The 11,318-nt window shown below is 31.8% G+C and overlaps 2 long non-coding RNA genes across 2 annotated transcripts; both read left to right on the forward strand.

Annotated features, from left to right (window-relative positions):
* Window positions 1-3,277: 3,277 nt before the first annotated feature.
* Window positions 3,278-4,908, forward strand: LOC144571767 (uncharacterized). Its single transcript, XR_013517576.1, has 3 exons — window positions 3,278-3,485; window positions 3,560-3,706; window positions 4,531-4,908. It is a non-coding gene; the product is annotated as an uncharacterized LOC144571767 (long non-coding RNA).
* Window positions 4,909-5,953: 1,045 nt separating this feature from the next.
* LOC144571696 (uncharacterized) lies at window positions 5,954-6,885 on the forward strand. Its single transcript, XR_013517556.1, has 2 exons — window positions 5,954-6,540; window positions 6,673-6,885. It is a non-coding gene; the product is annotated as an uncharacterized LOC144571696 (long non-coding RNA).
* Window positions 6,886-11,318: the final 4,433 nt, after the last annotated feature.

The following is an 11,318-nucleotide window of genomic DNA, read 5'->3' on the forward strand; positions in this document are numbered from 1 at the left end:
CACACGGAATCAAAGTTACCTATACAGGTCAACTTTGCTAAATCTCAAGCAAATATATCTCAAAGCCACACATACAGGTTAGTCTCACAAAATCATAACACATGGTCAACGGATAGCTCACCGTCACCTTATCCAGCCACCTTAACAGGTCGGTCTGGCAAATCCATAACAGGTCAAACGCATAAGTCAGCAGCGTCACCCTATCCAGCCACCTAAACAGGTCGGTCTGGCAAATTCTAACAGGTCAAACGCATAAGTCAGCAGCGTCACCCTATCCAGCCACCTAAACAGGTCGGCCTGGCAAATTCATAAACACCGGTCAACGGATAGGCCACCGTTACCTTAACCAGCCACCTAAACAGGTCGGCCTGGCAGATTCATTCACAACAAGAACAATTCATAGAACTAAACAATTAATAACCGTACCAACATGCCAATCAACCTTAACTAAAACCATTCAATCCTTCTCATTTATGCAAGAATCAATATGCAGTATGAATTCCAAAATATGCAACAATTAATCATTCAACATGACAAACGAATAAACAGTTTAATTCCTGAAAATAAAGTATCAAACAAGTCCAAGAATCCCGCACCTTTTTGACGAGCGTACCGCTTAAGCTAAGGATCGGACGTCTCGTATGGTCTCGCAAGTTCTTGCTCGACCGAGCCTACACCTATATCATACGTATACTAGGTTTAACATTGGTTCAGGGTCGAGAGGTTTACTCGAGTTACTTCTAGGGCTTATACCTTCCCTAATCAATTTCGATGTTTTTGGTATCAATTCGTTCGGTTCATTATTTCTTACCAAAATCCTCTAAAACCACACAAAATTCATCTAGGTCCTCGGGACCATACAAACTCCATTTGGTGACCATCAATCACCGTTTCACTACTTTGGTTCTCGGTTCAATTCAATCCACCGTTTGGTTAACCCTAATTTGGTCAAAACCTCAAATCGGCCGTTAAATGTTCTAAAAATTCACGATCAGGAGGCAACCCTACCGATTACAAGTCTAATTGGTCGGGTTAGGCAAATCAAATCACGATTATGCCAACTTTCAATTTTGGCACGAAACCCTAGAAATCAGATTTCATAAATCGGAAGAAATCGGGAAAAAGAATGACAAACAAACTAGTAAGGAGTGTAGAGGAACTAGTCCTCGAGCAATTCGAGCACAAATCTCGGGTTTAAAATGAGAATCCGAGAAATCAAGAAAATTCGAGGTTTCGAAAGTAAAAAGGAGAGAAAGAAATACCAAATAGAAGGGTTCTGAGAGATCCTCGGCTGCTTTCTCGGTTCCAAACTCGATTTCTCGCAACAATCGGGAGTCTGGAAGAAACGGAAACTCACGGGATCTTTTCCTTCTCTCTTAACCGAAAATAACTTAGAAATGGGGATAATGGTGAAGTGAGAGAGAGAGAAGGTTTAATTTGGGTTTTAGGGTTAAAATTACCCTGAATGCGGATTAGCCAATCCGCACTGCGGGTTACCTAATCCGCACTCGAGACTTAGTCGGTTGTCAGCCGAATCCAGGAAAAGTCCGAGCCTACTGCGGATGAACCTGATCCGCACTGCGGTTCACCCTCATCCGCACTCACTACTTAGCCGATTTCAGGAAAATTCAGTGCAATACAGAAATTCATGAGTGCGGCTAAACTCATCCGCACTGCGGATCCCTCACCCGCACTCACTACTTAGTCATTTTTTTGGCAAAATTCCAGAAAAAGCCTGAGCCACTGCGGATGGCTTCCACCCGCACTGCGGTCAACCTAATCCGCACTGGGGCTATAAAATTTCCGAAATCTCGAAATTTCGACGCGGTTTCAATTCACAATTAACTTACTTATTTAGGGGAACCTTAATTAAGGTTTAAACTTCCATTTTATTAACTTGATTTATCGATTCTTTCTTTTAAATCATTCGAATTTAATTGTAAAAATTTCATAACGTAACAGCTATTGCAAACTGTCGAATGGATACAATTACAAAGAAAGTTCCATTTGCTGACTTGTTCATTAATGAACTTAAAAATAACATGCGCGCGGATGCCATGCATGCACGCTATGAATTTTTCAAATGTTGATTCCTTCTCCAATGAAATTGTCCAAGGTCATTGACAGTTGACAGTTGGCACCTACAGGCTTAATAAGTTAATATTTTTTTCCGATTATATAGTGCTGATGTTATCTTCAAGAAGCTTAATCAATCACTTTCCTTTTATTTATATATATAAGAAGGAAAGAAATTACTAGAAATCTGTCCAGTAGACCTTTGGATTTCTTCTTTGACTACTTCCGGTGTCAACTTGCCAATTATACGCCTATACATAATCGTGACAGGCGAACAGCGTAGATCCGAAGACTTTAAGAGTTTGGACCATAAATTCATTAATTCCAAGAGGACTATATATGTGATCGATATCTGTTTGATCTAAATATATAATTCTTTCAAAACATAAAAAAAAAAAAAAAAAAAAAAACGGCACATTTACATACTATTGGTCAAACTAAACAAGTACTTTACTTAGTTTATACTTGTGGTCTTTGAGGTTTGGTAGATGATTTTGGTATTAGTAGTGTGACGTAAATTAAACAGGGTTGTCAATAATTATTTAATGGAAGTTGGTGGTATACAAAGTTTCCGTGTTAAATGAATAAATTTAATTTTTTTTTATTTTGTTAGATAAATAAGTTTAAAATATTGTGAGAACATATCTTGAAGTTTTAAAGTATGTATGAAAATATTTAGAAGAAATGTGTTCTCGAATGCTAATAATTTAATTATATATATAAGTGATCTAGAGTGTACTTGAAAAATATTTAAGAAAAAACGATAAAACTGTGATGTAAAATTATCTAGATATCTCCCTACCTTATTAAGGAGCTTAATGTCTAGATCCTGCAAGGGTTGTGATTAAAAGTTGAATTTTCGGATTGAATATCAGCCCTTCAATTACATAATTTATCTATTTTTTATTAAATTTTTTTTCTTATGTGTAGAAGTCTATATTTAGTTAAATATTTACCCGCTACACGTAATGCCATACTTACTGCGCACCATTTCGATTCTAATATCTGTAAAAAAATTTCGCTGGGTGCGCCTCCCTCCCCGATCCCACCCCTCATTTCCCGATCCCTTCTTCCAAAAAAGAAAAAAACCCTAGAAATAGAGAGAGAAAGGAAAGAAGGACTGCGACTCCGCCTTCCTTCACCGTCTGCACTACGACTCTAGAAAATCAATTTTTCATAGAGTTTAGGGTTTAGGCCAGGTCAGGTACCAAACTGTATATGAATTCATTTTTCTAGCCATCTCCAACTTTTTACAGTGAATATTACTGGATGTACTTTATATATTTGAAAGGTATATTTGAAAGGGAGAGTGGGATTTGTGCAACAGAGGCTCAGGCTATTGGCTAGAGATGGTGCGAGGGTTAGAGATTGTGGAGCCCACAAGTCAGTCAGTCTGAGATTTAAATCAGGTTTTCTTTTGTCATTCTCTCATCTTTGCCAAGATTAATTGTCTAATTATTTAAGAGGTCTAAATATGTTGTAGATGTTAGCTATTTTTTAAAGAAACTAGCCGAGAGGTCATCAATACAAGATGATGTCATACAATTGCTGATTAGTCACTGCCATGGCTAGATTCAGCAAGTCACTGCCATGGCTACAATTACCTCAGATTTTCATATTCCTTTTCACAGTAAGTCATATTTTAATTTTAAGGTTATCTTCTTTACTGTCATACATAAACAGTGATTGCTCTTGTTTCTTTCAATGATTGCTGTTGTTTTCACAGGAAGCACAATTTAGAATCTGAACTTTGGATCTTTATCTTTCAATGATTGCTCTTGTTTCTTCTTTACCGTCATACATAAACAATGGGTCTAAAGCACTAAAACCTGATCTTAATCTCTCAATGACCTTTAAACAGTTCCCTAAGCTTAGCCATCCACTTGTACCAGCAACCAACACAAGCAAACTACAAAAACACCTAAACTGGTACTTTGCATCCCAAAAATAGCCTCCAATTGAAGAGAAAATGAAAAACACTGTTTCCAGGTCGAGTTGGACAAAATTGTTATACATAAACATAGAGGACACTCATGTGAACACACTGAAAAAAGAATTTCTTGATTTGGAATTTTCTACGATTTATAGTGAATATTTGAAATCCAACTTTTGAAAATGAGGCTAATGTAGAAAAACTGCTGTCAGTCTGAAATTTGTCAGTTAGAAAACCACCTGTTCATATTAGCTCCTGAACCATGAAAATTCTGAAATTAATTAGGTATGGGGTTCAAGTATTGCTGGTCATTTCCATATAAATAACTCCTACTTTGGCCAAGTCAATTAATCACAGTAAAATTGTGAAATCAGGTTGTCAGAACAGTGGACAGCAGCTAAAAATTAAATTACCAGCAAATCCCCTGCAAAAAAATATACATTTAACATATAATGACATATCTTTACAAGTATGAATTTATCAAAAATTGATGATTTGAAACCTTGATGTGTCTTTTACAGTTTTGATGCAGCAAATTCCCATAGTGTAAGGCATTACAAACTCAGAAAAGTTAGTTTTGAACTGCAAAGGAGCTACAAGGTACTTTGTTTTGATTCAGTAGTATATATTTTTCTATCACTATCACAATTACTAAGCATGGGGTTTAAACTATCACTGAATACTTTGTGGGTATGAAACTGAAGTCAAAATGGTATGAATTAGCTATATAAGTACCACCATCTACTGACTTGAAAATCATAAAGCACTACATCCAACAGAACCAGATATTAAAACAAAAAATTATACATTTTTATAGGAGTGATGCTACGGTACTATGCATAGCACATATTGGTTCATACTATGGATCACTATCTCCATCTTCAAGGTCTAAAAACTTTCGAACTGAACCGTTCAACATCATGATCTCTATATGAAAATGTACTTGTAGATCAAATTTTACACTATTGTATATATTTTTACTTTTTTTAGATAAACGAAATAACTTAATCTGAAGAAATACTAAAAAAATCAATAAAATTACTATGGAGATCATGTTGACAGTTTAGATCGATTGTTTGAACTCTGAAAACAAAGCTATTGATACATAGTACAGATCGATCCGCGCTATGCATAGTACCATAAACTCACTCAGCATTACCAGTGTGGACCATGTTATGATATATTTAAAAATGGATTAACTGAAGTGAGCCGACAAGAGATTTTTTTTTCTTTTCATTTTGGGTAATTGTTGGTTTTGTAATACCTTTTAAAAACCAATGTACCATTATATTTGTGTAATTACTTAGTTAGATTGTACTATAAGAGAGAGGGAAGAGAGAGTTTAGATATTTGACGAAATTGAGATTGTACTATAAGTGTATTTAATCTACACTTGTTTGTACATATATTGCTCAGACTTCGGATATCATTTATTGACAAAGTTTAATTGAAGAGTGTTTTTTCTTTCTTTTATTTTTGTAGTGTTATTTAATCTACACTTTTGTTTTGGTAAAATAGTCATATGTAAATAGTTCTTAATATATGGTTTCTCATGTCTTTGTAAATAGTCTTTGTTTTCTGGTATTTGTTGTATACTGGGGCAAAGCTGACTGCCTTGTGTAAACAATGAAGAAAAATATGCAAGTCATTTATATAATTTACAATGTATTATCATGCATGGATCAAGTTGGTTATATTTGTTCAATACACTTGAATGTCAAATTCAACAAATAAGGATTTTTTTTTTCCAGCCTTACGAGCACTACCGGTACACAAATGTTGGCATACTAGCTGTTTACAACTACATAATTGAGCTGAATGTGTGTAATTATGAAAGGGTTGGGTTGTACCAGTTTCTACCTGTAAGCTTTTCTATTATACTAAATTCTAAATTTATAAACTAGCTATGTATTGATCTTTATCAAAAAAATTCTATTATAATAACCAAAGTTGACTAGAAGCTCCAGGTACAATATCTCCCTCTGTACCGATCTTTACCAAGCCTAAACTAGCTACCATTAATATTGTGTTTGAGCTACATTGAAGCCATATGAGGGCAAAAATAGTCCTATTAGATAAAATACAAATTAAAACCATAAATTATTCTTAGTTCTTAGTTATAAAATGGATCTCACGTTATTCTGCCATATGAGGGCAAAATAGTCCTATTAGAAAATAATTTTTAAAAAGTTCAATAACTTTCTTTAGTCATGTGTAGATCTCTTTAGAACTAGGGAGTTTAAAGAAAGAATAAGACCCAAAGATTAAATTGAAAATGAGGCACTAACAATTTATCAAATTGTTTACAAAAAGGCTCAAACTGCTCGTAAAGTTTTATAACTTTTAGGAGAAACGTTGGATATTTATCTATTGAGTTGGTTTGTCCAATGATTAGAAAACCACAAAATGAAGTTGTAGAAGAGCTTCGAGTGAGCCAGACCACGCTTAAGACGTGGTGCAGGATTAAAGGTATAAAGCGATGGCCCTATGGCATTCTAACAGGCATGGACGGTCTTACAAGGAATGTTAAGGTACTATATATTGAGAAATCATTTAAAGTCTTACCGAGTTTTAATTTTGTGTTGTATTTTATTGACTTTATCAATTAGTTACTTGAATATTACATTTACTTTCATCATGTACATCTTTGCATTGTGTTGTAGGAATATGGAATGGACTCATACTTGAAAGTGAATGGGATTCATTTGACTCTGAGTGAGTGAGAAGAGATAAAAAGAAAGTTTGAATAAGATCCTAGCACGCCAATAGATGATGAAATCTTTTTGATAAGAAACTATCTGTGTAAGAGGAAGTCTAACAAGAGACGCTATGTCAAGAATATGTATAGCTAAATGTATATTATTTGGTTTTGGAAATCTGTTTTGTGTGTTGTTCTCTTAAAATTATATGTGACAATTTTGAATCTTGAAATTATATATGTGGCCCTTTATATCATTTGTGATTGAAAGCGCGCAAGAATTGCTTACAAGAAAAAGAGAATAAATCTTGGATGTGATACAATTTTAAAAATATGTAATCATCTTGGATATTTTTAGGATGAAATACTAAAGTTCTTGCACATATCAAGCTTTGTAGATGCATGATAAAAGAAATTAACAGTGGCACCATCTATGTGCTGATTGAAGCCATAAACAGTTATTACAATTACAAAACACCACACAATTTCATTATTTTCTTTGATTTCAGCAGATAAGCTTTGACAAACAAATCAACACTTTCACATGAAGGTGCTTGGGGTAGTGAATTCCATACATAAATGTATTATACTCAAACAAATACTCAAGTTTCATAGATATACATGCCATATAGAGAACAACACCAATGCACATTAAGACTTGGAAATACACGCCATATCAATACCAGTATCGGTACCGGTACGAAAGAATGAGAGGGTGATTTTATATTTACCTTTTTTTTCTGCTGAAGGCGGGATTCAAACCCAGTTGGATTCTATTGGTGCCAAAATTCTTACCACTACATTAGAGTTCACATGTGTTATCTTGTAGATAAATATAGTATTTAACTATTTTTCTCTACAAATTTGATTTAAATTATCTCTCCTCCTTATTAAGGAGCTTAATGATTTCTACTACATAATTTGCTCCCGATGCTGTGCACGGGCACGATTACTAGTATATATATATATAGCTAGAGAGGTGACATGATATGATACTAACTAATAAAGAAAATATCAAGCAAGTTCAAGAACAATCTTATGTCTCTTTTACATAATATCTCAAACCTTATCAAACAAATATATAATTAGTATTATAATCCAATACGAATTATCCGTAATCTCACTGTTACACCATGTTTGGTTGTGGCCTAAATGGTGGAATAAGGAGTTTAAGCCTCGTTATTCCACCAAACGTGCCTTAAATGAGCCGGCCTAAGATGGCATAAGCCGATGTTTAGGCCGGCCTAAATTAAGCCACCTCACATGGTGGTTTAATTTTTATTCCACCTCGTGGCCTAACTTGAATGATTATAATAATATTTTATTTGTATATAATTAGTATATTATTGTTAATAATTATTATTAGTATATAATTATATAATTAATATCTTATATTGTTAATATATTAAATAATAATTATAATAATATTATATAATTAATATCCTTTTATTAATAAATAATTATATAATTATTATGTTATATTGTTAATATATTAAATAATTATTATAATAATATTATAATATATTAATATTATATAATTAGTATCTTATTATTAATAATAATAATTAATATATAATTAATACCCTATATTGTTAATATATTAAATAATTATTATAATAATATATTAATATTATATAATTAATATTTTCTTATTCATAATTATTATTAATATGTAATTATATAATTAATATGTTATACTGTTAATATATTAAATAATTATTATAATAATATTATATAATTAGTATCTTATTATTAATAATAATTATTGATATATAATTAATACCCTATATTGTTAATATATTAAATAATTATTATAATAATATAATAATATATTAATATTATATAATTAATATTTTCTAATTCATAATTATTATTAATATGTAATTATATAATTAATATGTTATACTGTTAATATATTAAATAATTATTATAATAATATTACAATATATTATAATTGTTATTAATATATTAATATCATATAATTAGTATCTTATTATTAATAATTATTAATTATTAATAATTAATAATAATTAATATTATTATTATAGTAAATCATTATTATAATAATATTATAATATATTATAGTTGTTATTGATATATTAATATTATATAATTAGTATCTTATTATTAATAATTATTATTAATATATAATTATATAATTAATATTTTATATTGTTAATATATTAAATTATTATTTTAATAAGATTATATAATTAGTAATTATTATTAATTTATAATTATACAATTAATATTTTATTATTAATAATTATTATTAATATATAATTAATATTTATATTGTTAGTATATTAAATCAATTTTATAATAATATATAATATATTACAATTATTATTAATATATTAATATTATATAATTAGTATCTTATTATAAATAATTAACCAATTTAGGCTTTTAAAACTTTAGTTCTCCATTAACTCTAACCAAACAGGAATAGTTTAAGCTATGGTTTAACTTTAGGCCTCAACCAAACATGAATAATTTAGACCGGCCTAAGTTGGAATAACCAATTTAGGCCTCCTTAGCTTTAGGCCACAACCAAACTTGGAGTTAGTGTCTCAAAATTTTCCAACATGCCGGACTCAGAATACTGGGTACCGGTTCCCAATCCTTACCAACTAGACTCAAGTGGATCGATCCTAACCGGCAAAAGTACAATTAATTATAAAGAAAAATATAATTCTGGCTGTGTATAGTTGATACCATCCTAGCCGGAATTTGTTTTTGTTACCACCTTAATAAATCAAAATTAATTGATTACTATCTGATTGGCCAATTCTCAAAATCTATCATCCACGTGTTGATACACCAAATTAGAATGGTGCAAAGATTGCGGATGTGAACCAATTCGGTGTACATACTGAGTTCGCACACCACTTGTATATGCAATGCCATTTCAATCAAAATCATGATTTTGTCCTTTTTCTTGTTTACCATATCTTCAAAAAGCACGGATGGTATTTTTCTCTATTTTTTTTTTTATAGTTTTCTAAGTCAAAGGCTATATCGGTGTGCGAACTCAGTATACGAACCGAATTGGTGTGCGAACTCATTATGCATACCAAATTGGTGCACATATCCAGTTTGCACACTTGTCTAATTTGGTGCGCCGACTGAATATGCGTAGGTAGTATGTTTTGAGATCTGACCAATTAGATGATAATCAATTAATTTTGATTTATCAGTGCGGTAAGAAAAAAAAATTCGGCATCCTAGCTAACCGGCTAGAGTACAATCCCATTATTGTTCTAGAAACATGCAAATATTTCATAGTGATCTTGACAAGAGCTTTGAAACTGCATATATGTTTTCATTTACTGTCCTAATTTTATGTTTTCTTTTCCGCATTAGGGACTTAAAATTAGTTTGAATTTTTTTCTATTTTTTTTTATGCGTCAAATCAAAGAAGTTTGACATAAAATGAATTAGTTGAACAGGCACTTCATTAGAAGAACCAGTTTTTGTTATAAATTTCATGAAGTATATATAAGTTTCATATATATATAATACTTGTTTAATTTTCTTTAAACAGTAGATGAAAAGTTTACTATGTTTTGTCACACCCCGGAACTAGGGGTCGTGCAGTTACGCCGTGAATATATAGATGACTATACATTCACAAGGCAATTACGGTGTAAATCTAACATAATATCGGTTTACAACATCACCACTTATCATTTAATTCGATTTAAAATCATGTTTATACAAATACATTTATAGATTATCAAAATATACTCAATAGTATATATATAAATTCGTGCAATAACTATATAATTGAAAGATTAAACAATCCCAAATCAATTCCCATTTAAATCAGACTTTGAAACAACAAACAACAATTTCTGCACACCTCTTGCGGCCCGCAAGCCCATTGGTTACGGCCCGGAATCACTTTAAAATCCCAAAGTCTGCCTTCTCCTTGCGGCCCGCAAGGGTTACCATTTCTTTTCTCCGATTTCAAATCGATCAATCCCCATATTTCCAAATCAATATAAATCATTCCCATTAATATTTTATACACAGTTTAAAACATAAAAAAAATTCATATTAAATCACAGTAACCGTTTAATATACAATTAGGTTTACAAAACCACTCGACACGGTCCGATAACATGGTTATACACAAATACCATACCAAAACCCTATCGACATCAAAATGGACTCAATGTGAGGCATACCCTATCGCTATGCGGCTTAAACCTCACTGGTCGAGCACTTGAATCCCTTCTATTCGCGTTTACCTGCAAACACATACAAAAGAATAAAGTTCCCCGAGGGGATAGGGGGTGAGAAAACTTGTCAACCGTTTTCTCAGTGCGGAATTTAGTCAGGGCTACTGGATTTGTAAGAAATCCATTACCGGAACTAAATAAACCCGCAACGAGTTTCAATTCAACAATTCGATAAAAGAAATGCATATGCAACACCTATAGAAGCAATTGAAATCCAACTCATATCACAATCCAATGCATATGCACCCAAATGCACCTTATCTTTCAAATTCTTTTTCTCTGTTTTCAAACTCCGAATAGTCAATCCGAACCGTTAGATACGATCTATATATTAAGATGTGCTTGGAAACCAAATTTTATATTT

This window comes from Carex rostrata, chromosome 19 (assembly GCF_964058835.1).
Source record: "Carex rostrata chromosome 19, lpCarRost1.2, whole genome shotgun sequence".
NCBI lineage: Eukaryota > Viridiplantae > Streptophyta > Magnoliopsida > Poales > Cyperaceae > Carex > Carex rostrata.